The sequence below is a fragment of the Sus scrofa genome, chromosome 15 (assembly GCF_054392235.1).
Source record: "Sus scrofa isolate SSC_HxYL_T2T_F1_AM1 chromosome 15, Sscrofa_HxYL_maternal_Yorkshire_Landrace_v2.0, whole genome shotgun sequence".
Taxonomy (NCBI): domain Eukaryota; kingdom Metazoa; phylum Chordata; class Mammalia; order Artiodactyla; family Suidae; genus Sus; species Sus scrofa.
Genome location: NC_139397.1, coordinates 129,962,794 through 129,983,012, shown reverse-complemented (window position 1 = coordinate 129,983,012; position 20,219 = coordinate 129,962,794). Strand labels below are relative to the sequence as shown.

The window sequence follows — 20,219 nt, the reverse complement described above, 5'->3', positions numbered from 1 at the left end:
TCCATCTCTCTTGGAGATCTTGACACCTATCATTAACAAGGTGCAACCTCTTCAAGGATAATTTAGAATACAGACCTGCTCTTCTGTATACATAGCAAAACATAAAGAGGTTAACCATCAGGATAAAGTAATTCTGAAATAGTACATTGTAGTGACCGGCAGGCTAGCCCTACATCATGTCACCTCCTTCATTCTACAGATTATGTTGTGGGTTTCAAATGTTTTTCTCAGGTCAGTTTCCCTATCATTAATGCTGCAACACCTTTGCTGAGTAGATATCCACTCTCTCATTCTTTTATTACACCACAGTGAAACCAGCACACTAACTCTCATGGGTTGATGAATAAATTCCAGTTTTACTGGCTTTTGTAAATAAGCCTTTAAAAATAGTTTCTGAAGTCAGAATATGGTGAATAAAGTTCTTAATCAGATTTTTTAAACAAAGCCTTATTTAAATGAAATCACACTGAAATATGTTAATATTTGATGTAAATATGTTAAAATATGCCATCCATCCTTTGGGATGTCATTGGTGTCACTTACCTTAATGGCAAATTTGGCTGGTAACATGAGTATGTGCCCAGAAGCCTTTCTATTTGATGATATATATAATCTGGAAAATATTTAGTAGTCCTTAAGTACCTTTTAATAAAAGGATTTCAACTTGTTATTTTAAAAAAATGCTTATTAAATTTGCCTTTATCACTTGTTTCTAAGTGTTTTTGTAACAAATAGGAAAGACAACTTGGGAAAGGATTAAATTTAATTCAGTAGACATTTTCTGCATATTAGTATGTGCCAGCCACTGTTTTAAGTGCTTGGAATGCAGAAGTGAGTAAGATTGTTCTCAGGTCAGAGTTTGAGAGACAGTTAAATTGTATCATTCCCCTTATAGTCAGGGCATAGACTCACTGTTCTGATAGCAGCCATTAACTTTGCCAAAATTGGTCAGAAAGGGATATTCTCTCAGGAAATAATATTGAGGTTGTACCTGGAATGAGGAAAGCAGGAAAATGAGGACAGACAAGGACATACAATGAAAAGGAATACTCTGTGAGCAAAAAGCACTATACCAGTGTGTGGTGGGGAAACAGGAAAGAGCTGCGAACGTTGCAGATGTGCTTTCCACAAGGGTTTATTTTGTTGCTATTTTTCAGATTAGAGAAGTCGTATTTTTTTCATGTATGAAAGGCCTTCAGGTAATGCCTATGCCAACATGATCTTGGGGCTTTGTATCAACTTAGAAAATACTTAAAGAGGAAATGGTAAGGGGACCTGTTTTTTTCAAATGCTATAAACTGCAGAGGTTTTCAAATAAGTAACAATGAGCATTTACTGAAATTGAAGCCCCTTAGTTTTTGATGGGGAAGATAGTTATTATGTCACTTAGACATTCATTCAATCATTCATTTATATGTACAATATTAATGGACTATCTGCTGCATACCAAGTGTTGTCCTTGGTGTTGAGAAGACATCAGGTGACTAAGATAGATGTGATACCTGCCATCATAAGACTCTAAGGTTAGGAGGAAAGTCACAATTTTTCTCAAGTATATTCCTGTTTTAGAGTGACAGATGGTCTTTATTCACATATTTTATTATTTTATGATTGTTTCAAAAATATTTCTGCATATTTTGTTACTTCTACAAGGTGTCATATATGTCCATTTTCATGTCCCACGCTATAATAAAAACAATTACTGAGTACTTTCCTGACACTGATGATGGGAAGCAAACTAATATTGTATGAGCAAATATAGTTTAGCAGAATCCTTTGGAGAAGGAGAGGAGCAAAGGACTAACACTTATCGAGTGCCACTATGTGTTAGGACCTGTGTGAGATGATTTTATATATACTTTATACCTTTTAATCCTGAGAGTAGCTCTGGGAAGTAGCTGTCACTATCTCATTTTTTTTTTAAATCAAGGAAACATTCTAGGAGAGGGAAATAGAGGCCAACTAACTTGCTCTGTGATCACAGCTGGTAAGTGGCAGCTTTGAGATTTGAAATCATGATGGTTTGATTCCACTTCATGGGCTCAGTTTACTATGGCTTACTTAGGCAGGGGTACTTGAATAATTGGTAAATGATAAGCATCATTTAAACCAAGGCCTGACTTACATCAAAATCCCTTCTTTCCACTAGAGCTTGCACAAGTTACTTAAACTTAAAACATTGTAAAAGCCGAGTGTTTTCATTATTTAATTTTACTATTTCTTGCTTTTTAGACTACACTTTTTGAAATCATTTCATTTATATGGCTCATTTTAACTAAAAGTTTGAAAATATATTATCTTGTATCAAAAGTATAAAATTACCATCAGATAAACAGACACTCGAAGCAAAATAAATATAAAATGCTTTGAGGAGGACTTAAATGAATAGCTAATAACTCTGCAAAGCAACACCTCTCCTTTGAAATTATATTTTGCAAACATATTTCAGAATGAAAAAGGAAAGCTTGAACTAAGGTAAGTGAAAATGTCTTCGGTCTGTAGGAATACAATAAGTTAATTTGCTGAAAATCCCATCCCAAACAATTGTCACTAAAATGTATGAGCCCTTTTAGTATTTGTGTAAAGTTGATAGCAGATATTTCATATTTACATACTCACCAAACTTTGAATAAGGACATTTTTATCTCTTGCTTCATAAGAGGTAAACTTATGTGGTTTAAATATTGAGGGCTTTGAGTAATTTGAGTGATGTGGGATAGTGACTGTGAGTATAAGATCCAAATCCTATAGATAGACTTGGAGTTTAGAATTGACTCAGAGGATTTGCTTCATTGCCATCGTTAGCACTGATTCCATAATGGGCTTTTGCTACTTTATCAGTTTTCTTCTTCTTATAAATCTCATTACTTCTGGCATGCATATAACATCACAGGATAAGCTAGTGAAAAAGTGCATTGGTAAATAAAAGAAAGCACTTATCTAACACTTGTCATACTTTGTGTATTTGTTCATATATTTAGGTGGCTGTTGTATTTCCTTAATTTGGCTCTAAGATTCTTGAGTGTAACGATCATTCTTTATCATTACTTTTATTCCCCAAACTTAGCACAATAATTTTATATATAATTAATATAACATATAGCATGCCTTCATTGTAATTTTATTGCTGCTGGAGTTCATGGCAAATTGTTTCAACATATAATGCACAATACTGAGTAGAATAAAACTGGAAAAATGAATTTCCATTTGACACATTACCAGAGATCCTAGATTTCTCATAGTTACTAGAATAATTGTAGTCAGCTTCACTTACCTTTAAGGTGATTTTGTGTTCTACTGCTTCTTTAGGGATCTTCATTGGGTTTATAGTTTTGTTCTCATTAAAATATATTTAATGATCTGCCTAACTTTTCAACCTGAACTCTGACCCTTAACAGCTGAATATCCTTAACAGACTCAGATTCTGGACCCTAACCAGGGAGGACATTAGTAGCTGTGTGGTGGCTCACTAGTTGAGTGCAGAATTACATTTAATGTTAGTCCTGGTCTGACCTTGGTACCTTGGTTCCTTAGGGCCCGTGTTTGTGGTTTCCTTCCAGGGTTTTAAGTTTCTTGCCTTTAAACCCCACTTTCTTCATGAACAGCGTCAGACCACCAATTGTTTATACTCCATTCTTTGTACTTGGTTCAATTCATACATGTTATTTCCTGTGCCTGAATGTCCTCCCATATAGTTTGATTGGCAAATTTCACATTTTCAGATGAAGTTTTGTTACATCTTCACGTTTTAAGATGAAGGTTTGTCATCTTCTTTGCGAAGCCTGCCTTAACTCACTCAAACTTCTTTGGTCATCCATTCCTTTACACATCCTCCTATAGCTAAGTCTGCTCATCTCTTTGTACTCATTACACCATATTTTCATTATTTGTTGACTTTCTGTCTCTACTAGACTTTGAGCTCACTGGAGTTCAGCAAATATTTAAAAGAATTAATGACTTCCGCTACTTCATTTTGGATCATTGCCTATCACCTGTCTTGCATCTGCTTCAAGGGTATTATGGATGCTGGAGAGGAGTTGAATATAATAACGGCATTCTTGTATACTTGTCCTTTTTTTCCTTCTGATCAAAATCTTCATTTCAGTGTATTTGTGGGCCAGTTTGTTGATTGCTAGAACAACCACTGACCAGCTCTGTGTGTTGTGGGTCTTCCTGAACTACCTCATATGCGATCCAAGGCCTGATATTTCTGCTCATGAGTTTCATAGACAGTGGTTCTGCCTTATTCATCTTTCTAGCATTTGGGCATATGATTCTGCCTATACTTAGTAAATGTTGGACAAATGAATAAAGACTAATGACTTTGTTAATAAATTTACATTTTAAAAAATCCAGCCTAATACTGAAAAAATTTACTCTTCATGAAAGGGATTTTTGATGATTAGGACTAACTTAAAATAGGTCAAGACTATGCCAAACATTCCATCTTCTGTTAAATTTAGGATTCTGGTGAGAACTTAGTAAGTGGCCTTATGTTTTCCCCCCATGTGTGTTGCAATTATCAAGGTGATCAGAATTAGTTAGGATTTTGATTCAGTCATTTGCATCACTTTTTTTTGTTGTTGTTAAATTACCATCAAACCATTTTTTACCATAGCTAACCCAGGTATTTTATCATAAATTTGTCACTGTTTTGAAAGTAAAAAATATTCATCAGTTCTGTGGAAAATTTAGAAATTTAAAGTCTAGATTTAAGAAATTTTTTGAAAATATTTTCTAAACATTTAGTTCTTGCTTATTTTACATATAATTTTAATCACTTGTATTTTACCCACATCTCTTATTGTCATAAATTGTTACAGTTTTTTTTTTCCTTTCTTTGATCATTTGTTTTCTATTCCAACCATTTTCAAAGTTGTTTCAGAATTTAATTTGCTTGCTGCATTTTTATAACTGATGCCCCTGGACTGATTGATGAACTGATTGATTTTTCTCAACTACTTTCTCTTTACTTGTAACATGGAAAATTTGAATATATAGAGAAGGAGATATTTAGTGAACTTTCATGCATCCATTACCTAGCTTCAATAGTTACCAATACATAGTCTTTTTTAAACGCTATTCCATAGATTATGTTAAAGCAAATCTTCAACTTCTTTGGAAGTTCACTAATAAAATGTTTGTAAATTACTGGGTAAGCAAAAAAGACTCTCTATTACCTTTTACTACATCAGAACTGAATACCAGACATTCGTATATAGTTACATATCAGAAATGACTATACCAGATATATTTGTATTTTATAGATACCTTAAGGTATAGAATAGCTCAAGCATGGTGCCTCTTTTTCTCTTAAGAACATCTTTATTACTTTTATTCCTTTGAATTTTTTAGTTGTAAGTTAAAGGAAGTGGAATTGAGGTACAAATAGGTCTTAAGTATTAATGAATTATTTTACTAGAAACAGCTCATCAGTTTATCAAATTAGATAAGTGGTTTCTTCAAAGCTTTTGGCAGGGTTTCAGAGAATAGAAGAAATGATAGATGAATTTTGATTGGAGAAGGTGAGGGAAAAGCATATGCAAAGTGCTGTTCATTTAGGATGTGTCTGGAAAGGACAAACTAGACATCAAAATGGAAAGTGTAAAAATGTATGGGCATTGATTAGATGCTTTATGGGCCATAGTACTTTGGGGAAAATGGAGGTAACTGCCAAAGAAGGAATTTGGCTATTTACATTTTACATAGTTTTATTTGGACTGGCAAACATATCCTGCCCAATTGTGGTGGGATGATATGAGCTTACTTTCTTGGCAATACGCAAGAAATTTATGATAGTGGTTTATGGTTGGAGCCTGTTGCTCCTGAATGTTACTTCACCTTGCCCCTCATAATAAAGAAAAATAAAGAAAACGAAAAAACAACAAATGTGATAATTTTAGTTTTTAAGTATATTTAACCTCATGATGATGCATTAGTCCTTTTATATCAACCTGATGTTTCAAGTCAGTACCCACAATGAAGCTTGTTGCCCTTCATAGATCTGGAAACAGAAAACTCTTAGAGAATGAAGTTTGTTATGTTGATATGGGGAAAAAACAAAAACAAAACCAAAAACCGATAACCTTGGTATAGCAAGAAATTGTAATAGAGCTCCCTTCTCTTCAGTGGATTTTCCATCTGGCCTATGCTTATGTCAACTTTTTAAAAAATAAGATAGGCAGTTATCTCACCAGCAAAATGAGTTTATTCAGGAATAGTCATAGGAATTGCAGTTCAGGAAATGCAAGTTATGGTAAGCCACAGGCAAATTCAGAGAACAAAGGAGGGGAGCTTTGGAGAGAGGGGACTTGGGAGGGCCTCTTCTAAACAAAAGTTTTTTGGAGAAAAATAAGAGTTCATTGTGGTGATGGACTCTCATTGGCTGAGGTATGGCATTTTCTATTGGCTGGATTTATTGTTGGGCAAGAAGGAAGTCTTCCCTCCTCCTGCCAGAGTAGTAAAGTAGAGTCACCTTCCCATTGGAGATGCAAGATCCATCTCTTCCTGTTTGGAGTAATTGATGATGAAGGGGAATGAGACCTCCATCTACGGGTCTTCCTGACTCTAATTTTGGTTGATGTTTCCTTTATTAATTTCACATTTCCCCCTTTTGATCAATAACTTTTCTTGAAAGCATTGCTGATCAAGAATCGGTGTTTCCATATCTAGTGGTTTGTCCCTCTGTGCCAGAAAGGACCTTTCCTGCTCATCATATCCCACATCAGATGAACCATGCATAGACTGGAAACTGCATGTGGCCACATTCGAGTAACAAGTAAAGGTAGTAGGGAGAACTCTTAGATATTTCTTATCCAAAGTCTGTATTTTATCAAGGTCATAAATATTGAAAATCATTTCAAAATGCTAAACTAGCATCACCTTATTATATGTGCCATTTTTACAAAGGTTCATCAGATAGCAGGTACAGAACTTAACAACAGTAAGTAGAACAGAATTAAAAACAATATAAGGAGTTTCCGTCGTGGTGCAGTGGTTAATGAATCCGACTAGGAACCATGAGGTTGCGGGTTCGGTCCCTGCCCTTGCTCAGTGGGTTAACGATCCGGCGTTGCCATGAGCTGTGGTGTAGATTGCAGATGCGGCTCGGATCCTGTGTTGCTGTGGCTCTGGCGTAGGCCGGTGGCTACAGCTCCGATTCAACCCCTAGCCTGGGAACCTCCATATGCCGCAGGAGCGGCCCAAGAAATAGCAACAACAACAACAAAAGACAAAAAAGACAAAAGACAAAAAAAAAAAAGCAAAAAACAAAACAAAACAAAACAAAAACAATATAACAAACCTAGTTTGTATGGTTCTAAATTAGAAGCCTAGATCTGAAGGTAACCATCTGAATAGATCAGAAGACCATGAATCAGTAAGTGAAATTTATTGTAGCTAATGTGCTTGTTTCCTAATTTTATGCAATTGTGTTTTTACTTCTTCCACGTGCAACAAGGAGATGTTGGCTATCACATAGACCACTTCCTTCCTCGGCAAGTAGATAATCAAGTACTGTATGATTATCCAAAACTCTTTTAGACAATGAGTCAAGCAAGTCATGTTGCTGAGCTGAAACTACTTTGGATATGGCACTGGCCAACTTTCTAATGTTGGGTAGAGATTTCTGATCATTTGTTCATTGGCACATACTCCCATCCATGGAAAGAAAGCACTAGCTATGGAGGTGAGCCCAGAATCACATATGTCTCTTGGAAGTTCTCTTTTAAGATGGTTATAGAGAGTTAATGGGATGAACCAGTGGGATACTTCTATTTTGTTATGGGGAGAGAATAGAACAGTAAATACAGCAAGGGCACACTGTCCTTTTATCCTCCAGCTGTCAAGGCAATGAGTTGCCCAAGCAGAAACAGTAAATATAACAAGGGCACACTGTCCTTTTATCCTCCAGCTGTCAAGGCAATGAGTTGCCCATGCATAAAGGCCATTACCAAAACCTCCACATTTAAAGATGTAGTCAGGAGGTATGCATAAGTTACAGTGACTTTGTACCCATTCATTGGAATAGAGATGTTAACATCATCCAAGGCTCAGACATTATACTAGGATATATCAAAAGGTTATCTATATAGGTATGTCAGCAAGCTTGCAACTGGCCTAATTTCCATTGGCTATATCACAGAATTTTTATATAGATATTTGAGAGATCTTAACCCAGGGTTGAGTTAAATTGAAGGAAGGGCTTAGTGGCCTTAGGACTCTCACGTTTTAAAAGAGGCCTGGGGAAGAATTCACACTTACAGTGATATATAGAATTCCAGGGAGTTACTTATAGGATCATTACTGTTTTGGACAGGTTGAGCTTTCTGCTGACACATCAAATAATTGGAGAGGTTCTCCCTTTCACAATAGATTGGAAGATGCAAATGAGGGCATTATCTTGGTGAGAGAAAGAGGAGGAATAAGCAAGAATATTCAGAAGTAAAAAGATATACAGGCCTGAACCAGACATCCTGGGAAAGCTATTGCTGTTAGGTGTCATCTGCTTCAGTTCCTGGAAATCTTTACTTTCCGGTCATCAGTTGATGTGCAGGTACAATCCAGGTCTAGTGTTTACTTTAAGTATAACATGTGAAGCTAAGAGTCTACTCTCTGGAGTTTAGTGACACAAGGATTAGTCAACAGTACATGATAGGGGCCCTTCAAAGCAGGGCTGGAGAGAGTCCTTTTGGAGGTATGTTTTCCAGTAAACAATACCTCCAGGTTTTAGAGTGTGGTGTTTATAGAGTCTTCATCTTATGGGAGCACACCATGAGAAGGATTATTCCAGTAGAGGTGATTAGGCCTTTACAATATTGAAGTATATAGCCATTTCATCAGCTGTAGATCATAGGAAGCAGGAGCCAGGTGCATGAGGCATCTCATTACAAGAGGAACAGACTCTCATGGAACCTATGCAAATACATACCGTCCTGAAAAATAAGAACAATTAAATAAGAGTTTCAGAGCCTTTGAGGGATCAAAGGAGGGAGAAAAGGATTAGTGCTTCAGCCTTTGTTGCAAAGATATATTTTAAGGAAGAGGAGAAAAAAGAGGCTCCTTACATCTAGAAAACAAAATATTAAAGCAATTGCTTTTCCTTTAGAGTTTAAGAAATTCTTACCCAGTTCATTATTATGATCTTAACAAAAATCTATTTTAGAGTACCTATCAGAGTCTTTTCCATGAATTTCTCTGAAGGTGAAACATACTTGCAGAAGCATTAGAGTAAAGCATAACTGTTTGTAAATGGAAAAAAAAAGGACTTTAAAATGCCCATTATTAAAGATCTGATGAGAGTTCATTAAAATGGAATTGACAAGAGGATCTGCTTTATTTTTGTGACATTTTAAAATTATGGCTGATAACACGTTGCAGAATTTCATACAACTTTGGAATACTTACATTAACATGTACCTATACTGATATTAGTAAAATGGTTTGGAATTCCTTCTTATATGACAAGCTTCCCATGTAATTTAGCATGTCACATAAGCCTGATTAGTTTTAAAATTTTCCAGATGAAACAAATACTTGAAGATATTTCAGGTGGCCTCTGGAAGAGTCCAAATTTAGTTCAAGGTCAAAAAAAGTTTTCATTTATAATTTGATTGGGGGAAATTTGTCAAAAATATCAAAAAGTTTTGGACATTTGACCCAAATAATATTGCAGACTGTTCTGAAATGATAATGCTCAGTTACCAAAGCAGTAAGATTTCAAAGATAAATGCAAAATGTGATATATGTAAGCAAAACTTAGCCCTTTTAATATTGAGAAGATTCAAATTTCTTAAGTAATCAGAGACCTGATTAAGACACATTTAGCATGGGAAATAATTTTGATTAAATATAAATCTTGTTTTCTAAGCAGATTACTTAATGGTAAGGAAGGAAAAAGCTTTCACAATCTATTACCAGGAGCAGACCAATAGTTTAGTAAACCTTGTCCTTTTAGCAAATGAAATAAAATTATGTTTTTGTTTTACATAAAAGCACTACTGATTTTAAAGCTTAATTTTAAACCAACTGGACCACAAAAATCGTTACTTTTTAAAGATTACCTTTTTCACAAACCTTCTACAACCTACTTACTGTTTCCACTCAGTTTTTTGTCCTGTTTTTTTTTTTTTTTTTCCCTTCCCTATTCTGAAACAGACAACCTCACTTTAGGATAAAATTGCTTTCTTTTCCCTCAACAAAATGCATTTCCATTCTTTATATCTTTTTTTTTTTTTTTTTTTTTTTTTACCAAAAACACACACCCTGCCTTCTTTGCATACGAGATTGTTTCCCTTATTGTTTAGCTTTAAGCAATTGTGAATGGTCTGTTACTGGCAAATTTTATGTACATTTCATAATTTCTAAAGGTATATTTTCCTCATACTAAATTTTCTAATGGGGCACAATATATGTTTTCCAGTAGACCCAAATATCTATAGTTTATTTGAAAAGGGAGCCAAAAGTGGAAAAACCTATTTTTAGTAATGTTTCAATATTTTATCTTATTTGGAAATGACCTATATATTTAATGACTAACCATCATTTAATTTAACTTAGCAAAACTGTAAAGTTTTAGGTTACCAAAAAGATTTCAGGAAGCTATTTAAATGGTTCATCTGGAAACTTTTATCTATTTACATCCCCTTAATTTACTTGTTTTCAAAAATTTTGTTTAGGTTATTCATGAATATTTTATCATATATGTTTTTTACAGATTTTTGTAACAGGAGATAACATGAACTCATCTGACCAATGAATTCAGGTGGAATGGAAGCTAAATGTCTGCATCTTTTCAACATTTATAACTCTAAATAAAAACATGCTTGTTTTAATTAAACCAACAACCTTAAGCTGGCTTTCACTTACTAAAATTTCTCCCAGATCATGTAAACACAAAAACACCTGGGCCAGTGTCTGTTATATTTAAGTTCATATAAGCATGTGTTCATTTTTAAGCCTATTAAAAAGAGTTCTTTTACAAATTAATTCTAGCAATACCATTCAGATGTATCATTCAGAAAAGGGAAAAAAAATACCACACATCTATAACACAATATACACATATTTATAGACACACATGAAAATATATATAGTTGCAGACAAGGACCTTACAGTTTTGTTTTAAATTTTAGCCACGCCTCAGGTACAAAACTCATTGGAATAGTTGGATCCAAATTGTGTTACTGGCAGATGGACTAAGTTAGGGTTACATACTCATATGGCCAATTTTTTTTTTAAATTAAAGATTTTATTTTTTGCACACTATAGGTATTCCTTTAGAGGATACTTTTGGAGCCAGTTTGTCATTTAGAGACTTCTGCATACAAATCAAAGAATGCATTTCATTGTCTCCAGAGAGATTTGGAAACCTCTCTTTAATGGTGCTCCTTAAAGTGGACTTTTCCAAAACAAAGTTTCCCTCTTTTGAATAAGGTGGGTGACTTATCACGAAGCTTCAACAAATAGATAGTATCAGGAAGGCAATTTTCTCCTAGGAGTTTTGGAGTTACCAAAATTTTAGGGTAATGGATATTTAAAATTTTCCTTCTGGTTGTTTATTTGCTCCAGTTAACTTAGGAACAATAATTAAGGATTTAGCACTTGAATTCTCAGAAGGTCCAATTTTAAGGGGGGAGGTTTTTACAGAGGAGAAGAGCTGAAGATGGCATCACGGGCAGGGACTGAGCACAGATGGCTGCCACCCACCCAGGGACAAAGAAGGTGGGGGAAGGGGAAAGGAGAGTTCAGGAGCCATTCTGTCTTTCATCAACTGTTTGTTCACCTTGGTTAATTTAGAAATGGCATTTTGCTAAGAAGTGATTTGGGGGTCTTGGATATGTTTGGAAACCTCCTTGGCTATGTTTAATTGCTCCAGGTAGCAATTAAAACAGACATTCCTTTCAGTTTGTTTTATTTTAGAGCCACAGCTTTCTAATTAAATCCTAAGAGTTCCAAATTTGGGGAGGTCGCAAGTTCCTCATAATGGCCAATGAAGCTCTAGATTACTCTTGGTCAGGTTGCTGCATTTAGTTAAAATGCACATGTGGACAGCCCATACTTCTTAAACACAAACTTGGCCAGTATCCCTGAAGGAGGGTTTCCCTTAGAGCATTTAGGTGACTGGGATCCCATTTCTCAAATTTTCCCAGAAACAAAAGAAACTTCCCAGCTAGCTCAGTTCCAAGAGGAACTGTGCCAAAGTGCTAGTGTGCTTTTGAAAGGAAAATAATCAATATTCACCAAGGATAAAGTCCTAACACCAAGGATCAACACTTTCATGATCCTGAATAAAGTTGAGGAGATCAAAATGCAGAGTGGAGCTTGGAATCCAAGAGGAGACTTACCAAACTGAGAGGAGGCAGTGACTCATGGAACAATGAACACAAATGGCTCAATGTGCATGCCTTGCTCAGTCTGGGGATTGATATCTCTTTGGGGTGGGAGGTGACCACTGCCTTCCTGTCCCACTTTTGATGACACCAAGTAATCAAAATCAGCCTTTAGTCTGCCCTCTTGGTGCAGCTGGCAGCATGTCAGTCTCACCAGCAAAATGAATTTATTCAGGAATAGCCATAGGAATTGCAGTTTGGGAAATGTAAGTTACAGTGGACCATAGAAACTCCAGAGAATAAAGTAGGGAAGATTGTTTTTATAAGGAAAAGAGGGAGTTGTCAGGGGCTCTTCTAAATTAAAGTTCAGTGGGGGAAAGTGAGAGTTCAGGATGGTGATGACTTCTCATTGGCTGAACTGTGGCATTTCCCATTGGCTGGGCTTTTTGCTGGATAAGAAGAACATCTTCCTTCCTCCTGCTGGGTAGGTAGTAAAGTAGAGACGCCTTCCTGTTGAAGGTGCAAGGTCCATCTCTTCCTGTTTGGGATCATTGATGAGGAGTGGTAGAGCATGAGAGCTCTCCTCCTGACTCTAATTTTAGTTGAGGTTTCCTTTATTAATTTTCATACTTATGAGGTAAAAAAATTGACTTCATGGTCAAAATTAGGTAGCAGCTCACTTTATTTCACCAAAGTGTAAAATTTCTGTTTTGGCCTCACTTTTCAAAGGGAAAAGTACAGTATTTGGATCAAAAACAAACAAAAAACTAAAAAACAAAACAAAACAAAACAAAAACCAAAAAACAAGCTCCAAGCTCTAGCTCTTCAACTTTGTGATTTTACTCAAGTAAACTGAGTTTTATGGGATTCAGTTTCCTTATATGTCTATTGGAAATACTTTTACCTCTCGCTGTAGTATGAGGATCTCATGAGATGGCAGATTTGAAAATATTCTGAGAGCTATATGGAACTAAGTATAAGTTCATTATAATATAAACAGACAGAATAGTTCCATAATGTATAAGATTTTGTTTCTGAAAAGAACACAACTCTTGATATGGACCATATAATATAAAGGGAGAAAATTCTTTTTAAAAAAATGTTTTTTTTTCTCTAAACATTTTCAGCAGAAAGTAAATACTGCTATGCATATTTTCAAATTTCTTTAACAGTTTTCTTTCTGCCCTTCTAAAATTCACATAACTAAACATAAATATGCATTTATGAATTGTTTCTTTAAAGAACACATGGGTAATCTGTTTGCCATTGAAGAGTTGAGGATACAAGACTATATAGATTTATCAGCGGGATCTCAGTGGGATCCTTCAAAGCTGGAAAGGAATATAAGAGCTCCTAAAACAACCCACTGGTGTTGTAGATTTAAAAACAAAAACAAAATCTCTATTCCAAAAAGAAATATATAATTCCATCATTCAAACTAGCTGTGAACATGGTTTTTTAAACATACATATACAAAGTAAAGTCACAACTGGAAGCCTAAGGGTCACTTTAAAAGAACTGACAAAATAAGACTGCTTTCCATTTTTGTCATTCATATTCATTTACTATATTCATTCATGTTGTTTGCCCTTTCACTATAGATAAGAGGTAGTTGATAGCAGTGATTTAATATAATTTTTTTGTCTTTTGTCTTTTGAGGGCCATTTCCCTGGCATATGGGGGTTCCCAGGCTAGGGGTCGAATCAGAGCTGTAGCTGCCAGCCTACACCACAGACACAGCAATGTGGGATCCAAGCCATGTCTGTGACCTATACCACAGCTCACAGCAATGCTAGATCCTTAACCCACTGAGTGAGGCCAAGGATCTAACCCATATCCTCATGGATACTAGTCAGGTTTGTTAACCACTGAGCCACAACAGGAACTCCGTTTTTCTTACAAGAAATTTAAATTTGGCAAGTTCTAGAAATTGAATTTTTGTGATGGGAAAATACAGTTATTATTTTACTTTAGCCATGGGATGCTACAACTTAGCATGTAGAAACACTTGTGCTTTTCAAGAGTACATTTTAAGAACTACTGCTTTAAACAAATGATGAACTAGTATACATATTTGTACTACATTCTTATATTCATTTGGTGTTAGAGTTCTGGAAATGGAGAACTAAGATATTAGGAAGTTATTGACCTAAGCCTTCTGTATAGGAGATTTGGTAAATCTCACTCAAGTAAGGTGGATATTTCTGTATCATTCTGTATCATTCTTAAGCAGTCTCCATAAAGGTGTTCCATAGTCCTTTTGGTAAATTCCCACCAATATGTAACAATCTTTGATTCTAAGGTAACCAGAATTTTCCTTGAAATGGTTTTTAGTTTAGTCATATGTCTCCTGATTTATAAATTCATATGCTTGATATTTTATAATGAATTGTAGCATTTGGATGTAGAAGTGGGTCATATCTCAGGCTTTTCCTAATGTAAAGTAATCTGTAGACACTTCCCTGAACATTTGAAAATGAGTAGCCATTTCATAGTGTTGAGGAAAGGAAATGCTAGTATTCCATTTACCCCATTTATATATTAAATATTTAATTCCAAAAATATTACAGTAACTGTATTTAATATGTACACTTGTCGTTAGAGCTAAAAAGCACTTCGTATACATTATCTTACTTGATTTAATCAAAAGACAGTAGAAGTGCTGAATAGATTGGTAGATGCAAGGTCTGTGTAACTAAATTGCAAGCTATCATGTTTAATTTTCATATTAGCATTATATGCCTAATATACATTTTTTATCTCCAAATAATTCTGTCCATTTATATCGTATGTATATCTTAAGGAATTTCATTATTTTAGAAATGGCATTAAATAGTGTTTTGGAACAAATGGAACATCTATGAGTAGGTTTCTCTATATAAAAGAAAAACTATAGGGTAATCATATGATACCTTCATCCCTAGAAAAACTTTGTTTTGTAATTGGATTTTATGAAGCTCAATTCATTTTTTTCCTCTATTTTTACAAAAATCTAGTTTTAGTTTAAATGCTTTCATGTGTAGAAAGTGTTGAAAAAATTTGTATTTTTCTACAAATAGGAATTTTTTAAAAATGTAGTTATCAGCATGACTCTGTGCTTTAGAATATGTATCTGAATTGGCGTGATGCTACATCTGCTTTGCTTTTTGCTGTGTGCCATTAACCTAAATTTGGTAATGTCCAGTGTCTGAATGTTGGTGTATTTTTAGTGTTTGCTTTTAATTATTTTATGCCCGTGAGTCCTTTGACAGTTTTCATCTCAGGTGAAGAAAGATCATAAGTTTTCTTTCCATATTCTTTAGGTTGTTTTTCAGTGTTTGAATTATACCAAGATAGAAGTCACATGAAAATGTTTTATTTGTATGTTTCACTTAAGTGAGCATGATTAAAATGTGTTTAATGTGTTTGATATGTTACTTAATGGTTGTTATATTAATGTATATCAATTAATGAAAAAAAATCGATCGAATATTTCCTTTGAGGATACTAGATTATTTTTAAAGAAGGTTTTTATGCTACTTCAGAAAAGCAGTAATTTTACTAGAATTCTCAAGTGACAGTGGATAAATAATATGTATTTTGTTGAAATCCAGAGCAAAATGTGTCATGTTAAAAAAAAATAACCTTCAAGATTTCCCATCTTGGCTCAGCGGAAATGAATCTAACTAGTATCTGTGAGGTTTGATCCCTGGCCTCGCTCAGTGGGTTAAGGATCCAGCGTTGCCTTGAGCTGTGGTGTAGGTTGTAGATGTGGCTCAGATCTGGTGTTGCTGTGTCTGTGTGTAGGCCAGTATCTAATAGCTCCGATTTGACCTTTAGCCTGGGAACTTCCATATGCCATGGATGCAGCCCTAAAAAAAGACAAAAATAAATAAATAAATAAATTTCTAATGACATTACTGTAACTTCTACATTTGTATTCACATAGGACACAAAACATATGCATTTTCTACTGAGTATAAACCAAAAGTACTTGACCTTTTTACTTCTTGTTGTTGTTTTTTTTTACATTTTTAATCCAATTATAATTGATTACAATGTTGTGCCAATTCCTGCTGTACAGCAAACTTGTTTAATTTAAAATAGTCTCCTGCTGTGTTAATTTTAAGTATTTGAATGCCCATTTTGCTAATGAACATAAACGTATAGCATGTGCCAATCTGCCACGAGTACATGGCATAACTTTTAGGAAATTTTTCCCAGTGAGATCTACTATTTTATTTTACGTTTCCTTCGGGGGGTATCTTTTCCTTTTTTTTTTTTTTTTTTTTTGTCTTTTTGCCATTTCTAGGGCCGCTCCCACGGCATATGGATGTTCCCAGGCTAGGGGTCTAATCGGAGCTGTAGCCACCAATCTACGCCAGAGCCACAGCAACGCTGATCCAAGCCGCGTATGCGACCTACACCACAGCTCACGGCAACACCGGATCCTTAACCCACTGAGCAAGGCCAGGGATCGAACCCGCAACCTCCTGGTTCCTAGTCGGATTCGTTAACCACTGCGCCATGACGGGAACTCCTCTTTTCCATTTTTTAAATTAGAGTTTAGTTGCTTTACAATGTTGTAATGAAATCTACTATTTCATATTTAATGTTAGTGAATGGGAATGAAAGGCTATATTGACACAGCAGAACAAAAACAAAAATCCTTTAAACTGAGTAAAACAAGGCAGTATAGACTTCAGCATTTCTCTGTAGGAGAGACTGTCTAAGTCATGTCAATAATAGGGTATCAGTATGAAAGATGGCTGAGAACACAATTTGTATGCCATTTTAGAGTTGTTCTCCTAGAAAAACACACACATAGTTCAAGTCTGAAATCACTAAAAGTTAGTTTTAAGAAAACACACTGCTGTTTTATGATCTGGAACCATACCTGTCTCTCTGGCCCTGCATTTTGTGAACCTTTAAATAAAATTGTAATAATAATTTTCTGTATTATCACATTAATATGCTAAAAAGCTTGATGAGTGAAGTTTCTGCAGAATATGCAAGGAAAGGATTCCTTTCTAATTGGAATAGTTTCAGAAAAATTGGTGTATTAGGATCCTAGCAAAACTTAGTAAATATCAAAGTATAGCAGAGAATCTAAATTCCAGGTGAAATTCAAACTGTGGCTTCTATGCAGTAATTAATGCTATTATGCTAGTCTTTTAAAAAATGTAAGCATAACCAGTCAATTGGATTTAAGAGTTTTGTTGTATTTTTGTAAATTTTACTAATGTTCTGTCTGAAAATTTTAATCTTTAATATAAATATTTATATATAATACTTGTAAGCATGTTGGAATAATTTTACTTTTTCTGAACTTGTAGATTTTATTTGTTTTAGTGACAAATCTTCACATCATTTCCTTAACTTACATTATTTGTAAGTTTGTACAGATCTCTGAGTCTTTAGAAGTCATTGTGGTTTTCACTTTTCTGATTTGAATTTTATTTATTTAATGTGAGGTTTGCCTTTTGGAAAAGTAAAAGTATGTATTGGTTTTCTGCCCTTTTTCTTGTGCTACAAGAGTTACATCCCTTCAGAGTGGTAACATGCTCTGTCACTTGCTCATCAAGCACTGAATAATTCTCTTGTCATGACTATAAGACATTTTTGTTATTATGAGAAAACATATGTATAATACTTCCTTGGAAGTGTTTTCTGTTTGACTTTTATAAGTTTCTTCTGTGGGAAATATGGAGTTAGTTTGTTTCCATTTACTCATTGGGAAACTGAGATACACAAAGTTTATCTTCATTTTTACTCACTGAAGTCCTTCACTAACAAGCAGAAGAATGTGAGCATTTTACATCTAGTTCTGTGGTTGGTTTATTGAATATCATTTCCTAGTACCACATTAACTGCATTAGTTTCATTTATTAACCTATATTTGTGATATTTCTCAAGGAATGGAAAAACAGTCATTTCTTTCCTAAAATCATGAAAGAATGGACTTATTACATTATTATTTAAGTATATTTTTAGGTTTGTAAGGAAAATATTAATATCCAATCCTTCAAACCTTCTGCCTTCTTGCACCCAGGACAATATTGTACTTATATTGTGTGACAAGTATTTAAATGTTTGTTAAATGAATGCATTATTAAATGAAGGAGTAAATGAAACATTGGACATCATTAGAGAGTGTGGGACCGTGTTAAGCACAATAAAATGTACAGAGTAGAACATAAATTCGGGGTCCAACTGGTAGGTTTTAGTGCCTAGACTTTATCAGGTTCATTTGTCATTTGAGTTGAATTTTCCTATCATCTTCTAGGCCATACTTAATTTTAATGGGGTTGCCATGTTTAACACTTAAACAAAAACTTAAAATAAGAACACTGGAAAATATAAAGTCTAATGTGCCTAATATACTAGGCTTGAAAAGGTGCCCAATAAACAGGGATAAAAAAATAAATATGACCTCTTCTCTTATCAGGCTTATTTTTAAGAGTCCTGAAATTCGTCAAGGCATATATAAGTTCATAGTTAAAGTCAAGCTGAACAGGCAAGTATCTTTGCCTTCTCTGTTTTACACTGAGCTCCTTTGTGAGATATTCTACGATAGGATAGGTTCAATACCCAGTATATGATAGTGATAATAAACCCTGCAGCTTGGGTAGAAGTAAATTCCAGACAATCTACTACATTATTCTTTACTCTCGTATAGTACTACATATTTTTGGCTAGTTTTACTCAATATGCTTATTGGCAACAGAGTGAGTCTTTTGAAAGAGCAGCTGATGGTAATATTTGAAGAGATCACTAGTGGACACAAAAAAAGCAGAAGAAAGGAATCTGGAAGCGAATCTGTTTTTGGCCAATTAGTGACAGAAGTTTCTGAATTACTCCTTTTTCTTATTTTTCATTGTTATCTGATTTGATTAGGAAAAGAAAAGAAATTTTAATTTTTACCCTTGTCCTGCAGGGCCAGACTTCACTGTTTTAAAATATAACTGACAAGTGAATTTCATTAAGACTGATAATATGGCAGCATAGTGAAAGTTTGCAACTATTACCAGCATGTAGAAATTTTAGCCTCGCTATTCTTTTTGACCAGTGTTCTATTACTTGTCAGAGTGATCTTATATTTATGATGGTGATTATAATGGGTTGAAGAGGTTTTATTTTAAATTTTCATTCATATTTTGTGTGTGTGTGCTTTAGTTTTTTAGGATTTGCTTTCATTGTGGGGCTAGCTTCAAGGTAGGAAAAGGCAATTAGATAATGCTTTTATATATGTGGCAAAGAAACACTAGGAATTATTAGTGAGACATGTCAACTGATTCTTAAATGTATATTTTCAGTGGTAAATATTCTTATTTGTTAGTTGTTTCCATACAAAAAACAAGAATTCCTATCATTAAAATAGTAGTAAAGTTATTTCTGATAAAGGGATGTATGATAGGACTACAAGTCCTCAGTTCCAGGAATTTTAGCGAATTTCTGTCTGCATTTCATATTCCAAATTCTTTGTCTTTATACTCACTCCCTTCCTCCACACAGACGCTTGAATGATTGCCATCTTCCTGAGCCTCCTCTTGATATGAGCAGAATATGAAGGCAAAGACTATCTCTGATTGTACAGGCACTCTATCTATAGTACTTAAGCAGAATATCTGGTATAAAAATTATACACATTTGTGGAGTGAATGAACACTCATACTTTTGTCACCTTAAAAATCAAGAACAAAAGTTTAGTTCTTAGGAGTTCTTCTTTGGGGCAGTGGGTTAAGGATTCCATGTTGTCACTGCAGTGGCTCGGGTTGCCACTGTGGCATGGGTTTAATCCCTGGCCTGGGAACTTTCATACACTGCAGGCATAGACAAAAAAAAAAAAAAAAAAAAAAAAGTTCATTTCTTAGACCCATTTGTTGCAGTCAGTTCCTTTTCTGTGCAAAT

General features: G+C 34.6%; 2 protein-coding genes across 37 annotated transcripts in view; one reads left to right on the top strand and one right to left on the bottom strand.

Annotated features, from left to right (window-relative positions):
• The window catches only part of IKZF2 (IKAROS family zinc finger 2), a 166,363-nt gene that overhangs the window by 66,814 nt on the left and 79,330 nt on the right, over window positions 1-20,219 (top strand). The gene's annotated exons all lie outside the window — the stretch shown is intronic.
• Window positions 6,191-20,219, bottom strand: part of LOC110257137 (PC-esterase domain-containing protein 1B-like) — a 276,259-nt gene continuing 262,230 nt past the window's right edge. For all 4 annotated transcript variants that reach the window (XR_014829271.1, XR_014829274.1, XR_014829275.1 and 1 more), the window contains one exon: window positions 6,191-8,933. The gene's annotated coding sequence lies outside the window, so the exon portion shown is untranslated. The remainder of the gene's footprint in view (window positions 8,934-20,219) is intronic.